The sequence below is a fragment of the Pteropus medius genome, unplaced genomic scaffold (assembly GCF_902729225.1).
Source record: "Pteropus medius unplaced genomic scaffold, Ma_sr-lr_union100, whole genome shotgun sequence".
Lineage (NCBI taxonomy): Eukaryota > Metazoa > Chordata > Mammalia > Chiroptera > Pteropodidae > Pteropus > Pteropus medius.
The window spans coordinates 890,409-901,048 of NW_024340698.1; the positions used below are offsets into that span (position 1 = coordinate 890,409).

The 10,640-nt window shown below is 35.9% G+C and overlaps 1 pseudogene; it reads left to right on the top strand.

Moving 5' to 3' along the window:
* Positions 1-7,780: 7,780 nt before the first annotated feature.
* Positions 7,781-7,899, top strand: LOC120613312 (uncharacterized; annotated as a pseudogene).
* The last annotated feature ends 2,741 nt before the right edge of the window (positions 7,900-10,640 follow it).

Below are 10,640 nucleotides of genomic sequence, written 5' to 3' on the forward strand. Positions count from 1 at the left end.
ATTGTGCCTCAGTTTACATATCATTAAAACAGGAATGATAAATAACAGCACCTATCTCTGAGGTTTCCTGTAAGCATAAAATGAAACAATGTATGTCAAGCATAATTTATCACAGTGGCCAATGAATAATAAGAGCTTATGGATAATAATTGTAGTATTGTTATTATTATATCTCATATCAAAATTATCTTTGATTCCATGAGTAAACTAGTCATTTTTTAGTGCTCTCCAAGTGGTCAGCACTGGAATTCTTTCTGACTGCATTTAAAGACAACCAGAAAAGTCAAAGCCAATGAGTAAGGGGACAAAACTGGACTGCATATAATGAGAGTTGTGATTTGTTTTCAAATTCTTATTTTCAATGACATGAAGACGGGACTTGGTCTCATGGTTGGGTTTCTACAATGGAATTCTATTTATTATTTACATTTGGGACCCTGACAGACATGGTGATGTGTTATCTTCCAAACTGTAGAAATCCTCAGTCTGGAACATCTTGATAAAATCATTTGTAGAAAATAGCATTGATTTGTTAAAGTTCAGGCTCATATTCACTGCAGTCATTCTGTGCTTTATTGTGTTTGGCTTTATCGTGCCTCACAGATGTTACATTTTGTTCTTTCTTGTTTTTACAAACTGAAGGCAAGACCCTCCACAAGCAAAAGGATTCTGAATCCTTTTATCGTAATATTCGCTTTATTACTGAAGTATGTCTGTAGTTAGCTCCTTCTCAAATCTGGATGACTATCATAAAAATCAGCCCACTGTTTTGAATTTTGTTAAAAATGTTTCTATAATATTTTATTTTCAAGGAATAATTGACCTATGCAGTTGGTGCTATTATATTATAGTACTTTGTGTTTGATGTGAAATGTTCCTGTCAATAAGCTAAAAGAAAAGTCCAAAGGCCATGGATCTCTTTCCAGCTCTGTAGCTACTTTCTGGGTGATGTAAGATAAGTCATTTCAACTTTGTTTGGCTTAGTCTCCTCATCTGTCAAGAGCCTGATAAGGCCACTTCTTTCTTTCAAAGGCTGTTAAGGGAGTTAATGAGATGTTCAACTGGCTTGTGCCAGGATCTAGGCAGCACTTTTTTCCCCTCCAATTCTAAATTTGGGTGAGTTTGTTCAGTTGGTTGGATCCTAGTGATAAAGAAGGACATGACAAGTTGTCTACACATAGGAGAATACTACACTCTGCTAAAAGGCTACGACTGAAACCTTCCCCATCTGTTAAATGTGTGTCTTCAATCATGAGGGCTGAGGAGGAACAGCCGAGAGAGCCCAGATGCTTCAGCATTGTGTAATGGAAAGAGCAAAGGCTTCTGAAGTCATGACAGTTCTGTCCTGATTAGCTGTGGCATCCTGGGCAACTTGCTAACCTCTATGCTCCTCAGCTATTTCATCTGCAAAATGAAGACAAAAATACCCACAGTGCTTGGGTTATTTTTCTACGTTAAAATAAGATAAAGTAAGTGAAGAACCTTGTGGAACTTTCTCTGGCATCTGACAATGCTTGACAAATTAGTTTTTCTCCCACACCCCACATTTAATCTTCTCTGCCATCCTATCAAGAATGAACCACAGATTTTTCATTATCATTATCATTGATATGGATGATACTACCAGCTATCATTTAGTTATACGAATGTTAATAGAGATTAAGCATCTTTGAATATTATTCAAATTCTTTATATAAAGAAAAAAGTTTCAAGGCAGCCTGCATTCTTTGTCCTTTTCATGGGAAAAAGTAGATGAATAGTGACTTGTTATCTTTGGTAACTTTGCCCATTCAGCTTTGTGAGATCATTGGTGTGAGAGCACCAATTTTAATCAGTGACCTCCTTATTATTGCAGTCAACTTTCAATTAATCCAGCTAATGTGAGAGACAATTAGCATAGACAATTAAATTAATTAAATAACCTGTTTAGAACTTTCTGCATTCCTACTCTACCGCTTAAGTTCTAGAGACCTCACAAATGATAATGGACTCAAGGAATCAAATCAAGGCTGATAAGAAGGAGGCACTGGGGGTAGTAAATTCTAATATTTTCCTTTGGCCCTGCTTGATATAACTCTTTGATACAAAAAGTATTTATGAAAGGTAAAATGAAACGCAAACCAATGAACTTCATGGGCCACGGTAAAAAGGAAGTGGCCTAAAAAATGACAAGTGGACAGGAGGACAAGTAGACAGCAATTAAAGGGATGATATCTCTGTGATCACATGTTGAGTCAATAACAGAACCGACACTACAACACAGGTCTTCTTGATTTTACACTAGTATTCTTTCAGAGTCATCGTACTATAGGAAAAATTCTATAGGCTTTGTAAATGTCTGACAAACTTTAGGACAAATTTCTGTTCTAATCTACGCTGTGTGACCTTGTGCAAGTTACTTGACCTCTAGAATGGTTAGTTCCCATATCCGGAAAATGGACACTATTGAATTAAACACTGTATTTAAAGTGCCTGGATCAAAAGATTTTTAAAAGTCTCAAGAAAATGCAGGATAAGTTGGTCATATAACTCTCAGACAGACATTGTTATGGTCACCTTATCCTAGGAAATCTCCAAATCTAACTGTCTGGTATCAAAAGTAATCGCATCTCCTAGGAGCCATATTACATTTAAATCAAAAGTGAGATATTGCATCTGTCAGATATAATGGATTCAAGACACTGCCCCATATCACAGATGTGTGGACTGACCTAAGCTATAGCTCTTACTAAATGCTGTTTGTTGTCTAAATACTCTTAAAGGAACTGTTAATGGGCAGAATTTATTTTTGCCCCTTAAAAAATGTTTGCAGGATTACAAGCGATCAAAAAACACAAAGTGCTCTTATTTGCCAAAGTGTCCTCTTTTAATCAAGCTTATTTTCCCTTGCCTCGGTATTGAAATGACAAGCACATGTCTTTCTCAGATATCTGGCACCTCTTGTGATTATTTCTTCATGTCAAAATGACAGATTCTTAATTACTAGGGCTCCTTGATCCTTCCTTGTAGCAATTCATCATGACATTTTTATCTTCATGTCATTCTTCCCAAGCCATTATTTAGTGCTCAGTCAGAAGTGAAGATGCAGGGCCATGCTTACGATTTTTTACAATGTGGCTTTGCAGATTTTTTCCTCTCAGTTAAACATATGTGAGACCTACGATATATTTCACGTATTTTTAAAAGATTATTGCATCTCTATCATGACTATTCTAGCTATGTTTATGGTCTATCCTTTTGAATCTAGTTCCTGTAGGGAATGATAACATGTACAGGGCTCAAAAGTGTAATTCAGTTGTAGGTGCGCAGTTAAGCCAGGTACAGAGCATTCAAAACAACCTCACATGCCAGGCCGAGAAACATGTGGATGCATTTCTTGCTAAGCGTTCACATTATTGACATTTCTAAGACTGTCTACAAAAATCCATTCTCTCAAGGTTGCTTACTTGATTATAATGAACTCAATTTATTCTAATATGTCCTATGCTATTTGTGAGGAAAAAGGTTTTTTGACTTGTTATCAAACACCCCTTACTGATCTGATCTTTGGAGGTTTTCTTCAATTAAATGAATTTGCTTTCCATGAGATAAAACAGCAGATCTAAGCATTTTTGACAGACTATGACTTAAAGAACTATTCATCTGTGCTTTGCTTTATCTATTTCATTTTTAGATTTTAAAATAATATTTCAAAGCTAAAAACGCCTTAGGATCTCAGTGCAATCACAATTATCATTGAACTCTTTCCAACACCCAGTAGCAATGTGATCCAGATGTCTCCAAAGAGCAGTGGCTTCACTCTGTGGGATGGCTAGGAGTTGGCCCTTGTGTAGGGTGAATAGCATATCTAATAATCACCTCTTTTCAAACTTTTATTAATTCTAAATGCTGGAATCAAAGAATATGAGTGTATTAAAGGCTTTCAATGAATTTCGTCATTTTTTCCCCCAGAAACTCTATAATTAGTTGATATTCCCATAAGCGATCTATGAAAGTGCCTTTTTAATCTCTCCTTTGTCAGCGAAGGATGTTGGTATTTTTAAATTTTTGCTATTTTTTTTATATTAAAAGTGATATATTATTGTGATTTCCATTTAAATCCCTTTGATTATTATTGAGGACTGAACATTTTTTCATCCATAATAACAATTTATATTTCTCATTCTGTGAATTGTCTCTTAATTTCCATTCCTATTTCTGCTTTTCTTGCCCAAGTGCAGCTATACTGATTCCAAATGTAAGGAGCAGAAAATTTCACCATTATCCCTTCTTGGGATTCCATTTAGCTAAAATTAACATTCACAGAGAAAATGAGTGCAGGCGGGACCTCCACTTTCTGAGCCTACAGACTCTCAATCAGGAGTCAGATCTTCACAGCTGTGCTGACTTTGAGACTGTGCACGCTCCCCTTCTCAGACCTTTGGCACCTGCCAAAGCACTTAGACAGATCTGCTAATAACTTGTCTGCTTCTTAACAAGTGCTCAGGAAAGGGCCATCCCTGTCTTTTCTTTCTGAGAAGTTCAAATGCAGTGAGAACAGGACTTATTTGAAAGCAGGTCACTTAAAAACAGACATAGCCTCGAGTAATTTTCCGGCAACGCTTCTCATGTGGAGAAGAAAAGAAAAACGAACGAGCCGATTAGTTGCTGAAAGAAAAATGCTGGCTATTTCTAAGAGTGAATATTTATTATTTTAAAATGTATTTCTCAGTGAACCAGAATTAGAAAATATTAGAACCCCAATTTTTAATTTATTCCCTAATTCATTATATACCATTTAAAAATCATTCTCCAATGTACATCTCCTTTATATTGATCATTTTTCTAGATCCTGTAGGGTTTCTTGAGGATCACTTTAGTTTTTGCAAATGACAAGTCTTTTATTTGAGAAGCAGCTGTAAGACCTTTCAGTGCTCATGGAGTTCGAGATCCAATAGCTGATCAGCTACTTTGTCAATCTTGTCTTATTGGCCACCAAAGACCAAGTGACTCTACCTGGGGAAATAGTCTTGATTATTTGGGTTTTATTAGCGTAACAGGTAGGTAGACACCCACACTTCACTTGTCATTTCCGGGACATTCTTATCTCTCATAGTTAGTATTCTTTGGTAGCATGGGACAGGTAGGACGACTAGATTAGCTTCTCTGCACCTCAGCAAACTGTTAGGCATCTGGAAAAGAAAAAAAAAATAGAAACCTTAAGGCTTCATTAGATAAATGTAAAAAATATGTTAGATTTATTTTCAAATGTATACTATAGTTATCTGAGTTGTAGATATTATTAGAGAATATTTATTCAAGACTATTTGGAAAAGTTAAATAATTTGTATTTAAGCAGAAGTTAAAGAAATACTGATCTAGATAATTCAGGACATACACATTTGAGATATCCAGGCTTTTGAAACAAAATTGATTGCTTAGCTGGAAATGTATTTTTGCTTCCATTCAATGTGTGTGTTTCAATGAATGCTACAATGCCAACTATCGTGAATAAATAGACAGTCCATTCTATCAAATATTTGGTGAAAGGACTGGCGGTGGTGAAGCTTATGGAATTTTCGCTTTAAATAGCTTTAAGTAAACAGTCTAGGATTCCTAAAAGGTTTTGCACTCTCTGTATGATGGGACCAAAGGGAAGTGTTTCTCACTTGGAATTCTATGATGTGCCACTAATAATTATTGCCTCGTTTTATTTTTTTTATATAATGATTTAATACAAAATATACTCTGTACCCTAAAGAACTACTAGATTAGCTAAATAAAATGTTCATTCTTAGACTCTATTATTATTGACAATGTCTTTTTCATTATCTCTTACTGATAACAGAGAGTCTTAGAACTTTTCAGCAATTATGTGCTATAATTTTAGATAGATAAATCATGCAATTTGCCATCTGTTGAGCCATAGGTAGTGAAAACAAAATACACATATTAGGACCCCACTCTGTATTTGTTGAATTAACTAAAATAAGGAGAAAGGGAAAGAAGAAGTGAATAATATTCTTTCTTATCAAGAAACAAAGTATTAGCTTGTTTTTGACATGGTTTGGTGCCCCCTGTAACTTGTATTTCCCTGAGCTGTGAGACTTTTCTACATGTTTTCATCTTCTGGAAAATAATTATCATCTTTCTCTTATTCAGAGGTAGATTTTGTCGATCACTGAATATTCAGAAGGGGGTAAACATTCCTCTACTTCTAATAATCAGTACATTCGATTCTTTCCCCCTCAGTATTAATTTTGCATTCTTCTCCTGGTAATGTTGAAGTTTTACATGGTTGTACAGTGTGTTTTGTCCACAAGGGAGTTTTGCCTTGCTTAATTTTGCCTCTGGATAATGTACAGATGGCATGACACTTGTTACATTGATTGATTTTTAAAATTTTGCCATAGGGGTTATAGCTTTCTTTTGAGACCTTCTCATTCCCAAGGAAAGAGAGGCAGCAGGGATTCCGTGGCTGTAGCCAAAGCAACATCACAAATCCTATTGAAAGATAAAGAATCAATGACATATTTGAGCAGGAACAATATCTCTTGGCAAGAGTCTTTGACCCTTACTTTTAAAAACCAGACAGAAAATGTTCTCCTTCCAAACTTTACAATGTACTGCTGGAAAGTCATATTGTAAGAGGAAACTTCTAACCTGGCTCTGTCAAGAGAAAGCCACTCTCCTCTTCCCACCCCTCCCCTATTCTCCGCGGTATTTTTTCTAAAGAGAAAGGTAGTTTATTATCTTAAACCTAGTTCTCTGCCACTGTTTTCTGTTCCAATAAATGGAAACACAATTCACCCAAATGTGCAAGCAAGAAATCTAGAAGATATCCTTGTCACCTCTCTCTCCCTCGCCAATTCTCCTTAATCGATCAAGAGATAATACCGACTGGCTGTAATGCCTAAACTATTTCCCAAGTCGCATACTTCTCTCCATTTTCATTATCTCCTCTATTCTAAGCAACCAGCATTGTTCATCTGGGCTAATGCAGTAGCCTCCTAAGTAGTCTCTTTCTTTCCACTCATGCACTTCTCCAACTCATATTCATATTCCATCTGAAACTAGCAGATAAAACTCCGCCAATGTTTCTAAATTAAAGAATGTCACAACTATTCACCAAATTGTACAAGTCACAACTTTGGAGTCTCTCTTTATACCTCAGGCTTCCTCACCCACCCATATTCAATTCAGCACCAAGTATTAGTGCTTTTTACTCCAAAATATACAGCAATTTTATCTTTTTTTTTCTTTTCTACCACTATTCCCCCTAGTCTGAGTCACATCATTTCTTGAGTGATCTAATACAATAGTCTCTTCTCTGTTCCACCTGACTTTTGTCTTATTCTTCATCAATCCATTCTCTAGGTAACGTCCATAATATGTTTTTTAAAATGTAAATCAAACTATAAAGAGAAAAATAGGAACTCTACAATGGACCCAGAGGCCCCTTATAATAGGCAGTGTAATTCTGCATACAAGGAAATGTGGATTTAAAATGGGTTCACGAACATGAGCAAGGAATATCAGTGATGTTTCAGTGATTCTACATTATTTTGTAAGAATTGCAGGGTAAAACCACTTTAAATATCATGTGGACCCCTAAGGATACTTAAATAGCCCAACTCAGTGTGCTAAACATGAAGTAAGCTGAAGGTGCTACTCCTTTAGCATCATATATTACAAAAAAAATATTAACTTTAAATAATATATTCTAAATATTTATTTCATATAAAGAAATAGTTTTCTATTTTCTTTGTTTTGAAACAAGGATTAAAAAAAGACAGGATTCATCTATGGTCATGCTACCCTGAACAAGCCTGATCCCATCTGATCTTGGAAGCTAAGCAGGGTTGGGCCTGGTTAGTATTTGGATGGGAGACTGCCTAGGAAGACCAGGTGCTGTAGACTTAAAAAATAAGGGATTGTAAGCAGACAAGGTCCTTGCAATCCGTGAGGTCAACCAAGGGTTGCCTCGCCTTAAAAAAAAAAAAAAAAAAAAAAAAAAAAAGACAGGATTGCTGCTTGATTTTACCAGTAAGTGAGAACAAAAGCAAATTTTAAAGAGGATATTGTGTTTTTCTTCCAGTAACTGGTAGGGCAGGAAAGGTAGGGCAGAGATGGAGAAAGTGGATTAGAGAAATAAAGCCTTTTCGAGAAATGAGATTTTTGAGTTTATTGTAAAAATGTAGCTAAGTCAGATGCTTAAGAAGAGAACTTAATGAAAATCAGTGGAGATTCTGGTAACCAGGTCTATGTAAAACACTAATAATGTGGAAATTAAAATAATTTTAAGTAGTATTCTCTTTAAAAAAATGATAAAACAATAAGAACAAAACACTCATTGTTCTGAGTGGGCTATACATTTCAAGGATGGAGTATTTTCCTTTAGGTACTAATAAGCTTTTAAATAAATGAGGTAGAATGTGAGAACAATTTGTTGATGTCTGGCTTCAATGCTTGGTAAAAGCCTCTGGCTTGTTTCATGCAGAAAGGCAACAAATTGTCAGAATTCAAGATTTTGGAGAAAGCAATATAGTAGCATTGAGGTTAAGAGTGAGATTTCTGGGTTCAAATTCTGTCTTTATTATTTAATAGCTCTATGACTCTGGATAAGTCATTTAACCTCCTTAACTAAAATCTCTCATTTGTAAATCAGGGATATAGAGATGTTACAAGGAACAAATAAGTTAATATGTTCAAAGTACTTCGAATAGCACCTGGAATGTGGCAAATGATCTATAAATACTAGCACCATTCCCTCCCCCTCATGCAAACACTACCACCACCATATGCTTAGTTTCTGGAGTATCTCATTCTAAAATGTTCATAAATATTAGAGGTTAGGAGGAATGACAAAAGAGATATGAGCAAATAAGATTGTCTCTAACCCAGTTTCTAGTGTATCCATTTGACGGGTAAAGAAAGCCTCAGAGATGTGATTTGCCTACAGTCACATTTTGAAACAATAACAGAGGCAGGTTCTGAAACTATATCTGACATCCACACTCAAGTTCCACACATTCCAGCATGCTTTCTGCCTCTGTTGTCCCTCTCGGTTCACAGGACCTTTATTCCTAAAACCATTCCTTTTCATGATCTAAATAACAGTGGAGAGTAATATCCATAAAGAAGAGAAATAGACTGGAGACTAGTGGAAGTATACTTTCAGCTTTTTTCTTCTACCGCTTATTGCTCCCAGCTCTGTACTTGCGAACGTATTTGGAATCTCTCTCTAGTCTCACGTGGCTCTTAGCAGTTGTCCTTCAGTCGCGGGATGCCCCCAAGATGTGTCTTCCTTCCCTGACTTATTGACTTACATTTGTATCTGACACTGTATTCTGTATACTGCTGCCATCAGTGTCACGAGTGATGTCACTGTCTCTAGTGGTAGTAGTAGCAGTAGCAGTGACAGCAGCAGCTAAAACCAAAGCATTGTCCAATTGACAATTCTCTTTTCCTATGTTGAAGTGCCATCTGTTTCAGTATTTGGACTCTCTTTTCTCTTTATGACAGTACCCACAACTGCAGAGAGGATGTGTTTCAAATATATGCACTGGATATGTTGTGTAAAGATGCCAATAAAACACCCAGCTAAATACAGGTAGTCTTCATCATTCAAAGAATAAGGGGTGGTGGGGTGGGGAACAGTTTCAGATTCAGGAAAGGAAAGCACACTATTGGGAATCGAGAACCCTAGATTCCAGTCCTGGCTCAGTCATGTACTGGGTATGCAATCAAAGGCAATCTTTCCCCGTTTCTCCTAATGTAATTAGTTTTTCTCATGAAAAATAGAAATCCCAATGACTGCCTTAACATCCTGAAAAATTTTTTTTGAAGGATCCTCCAGACAAATTGTAAAGAATCATATACCTGTTAAGTGTGACGTGTGATTGTCGTAAAGGCGTTTATTATTGTTCTCTAAGAACGTTTTAAGAATAAAACAGTTTGCTTCTTACTACCAGCCCATGGGCTGCTTCCTTCCAAAAAGTTACCATGCACGTAAAAATTATATCTTGAACTCCTAAGAGGAAGTTAGGAAGAAACAGGCAACTCAGAGGATCTGAAATAAGATTAATTTTCAGTCAGTACTTGGTTTTTTGCTTTTTCTCCAAAGATGGCTATAAGTCTCCTAGGAGAAAATGCAGTTTGTCTGGGTAATTAAAATGAGAGTTGTCAAACAGAGGAGACAAAAGAAAGGTGGAGGCAATTCAAAATGAAGCTAAAGTGGACTGCCTGAAGAGACAGAAATGTAAGATGACAGGGGAATCATTTTTAAGTAGGCAAAATGTGATCTTGGCTGGCCTTCTATTATGTTAATTATGTTTTTCTGACATATTAGGTGCATTGTCCTTTAAATATACTTTGCCTTTTCTAATCCATCATGGAAATCTTACATTTTTATTATCAATACATATTAGGTGCATTGTCCTTTAAATATACTTTGCCTTTTTTAATCCATCATGGAAATCTTACATTTTTATTATTAATACATATTTTTTCTTCACGGACTATGAGTCCGTAAATGCTCATGTATTTAAAGGTAAATTTTCTGAACGATTAGAGTAGAGCAGAATTTTCAATTTCATCAAAGCACGTCCGCATTACAAAAAACAAAATGACAAAACATGAACAGCATTAGCAAGTATAAC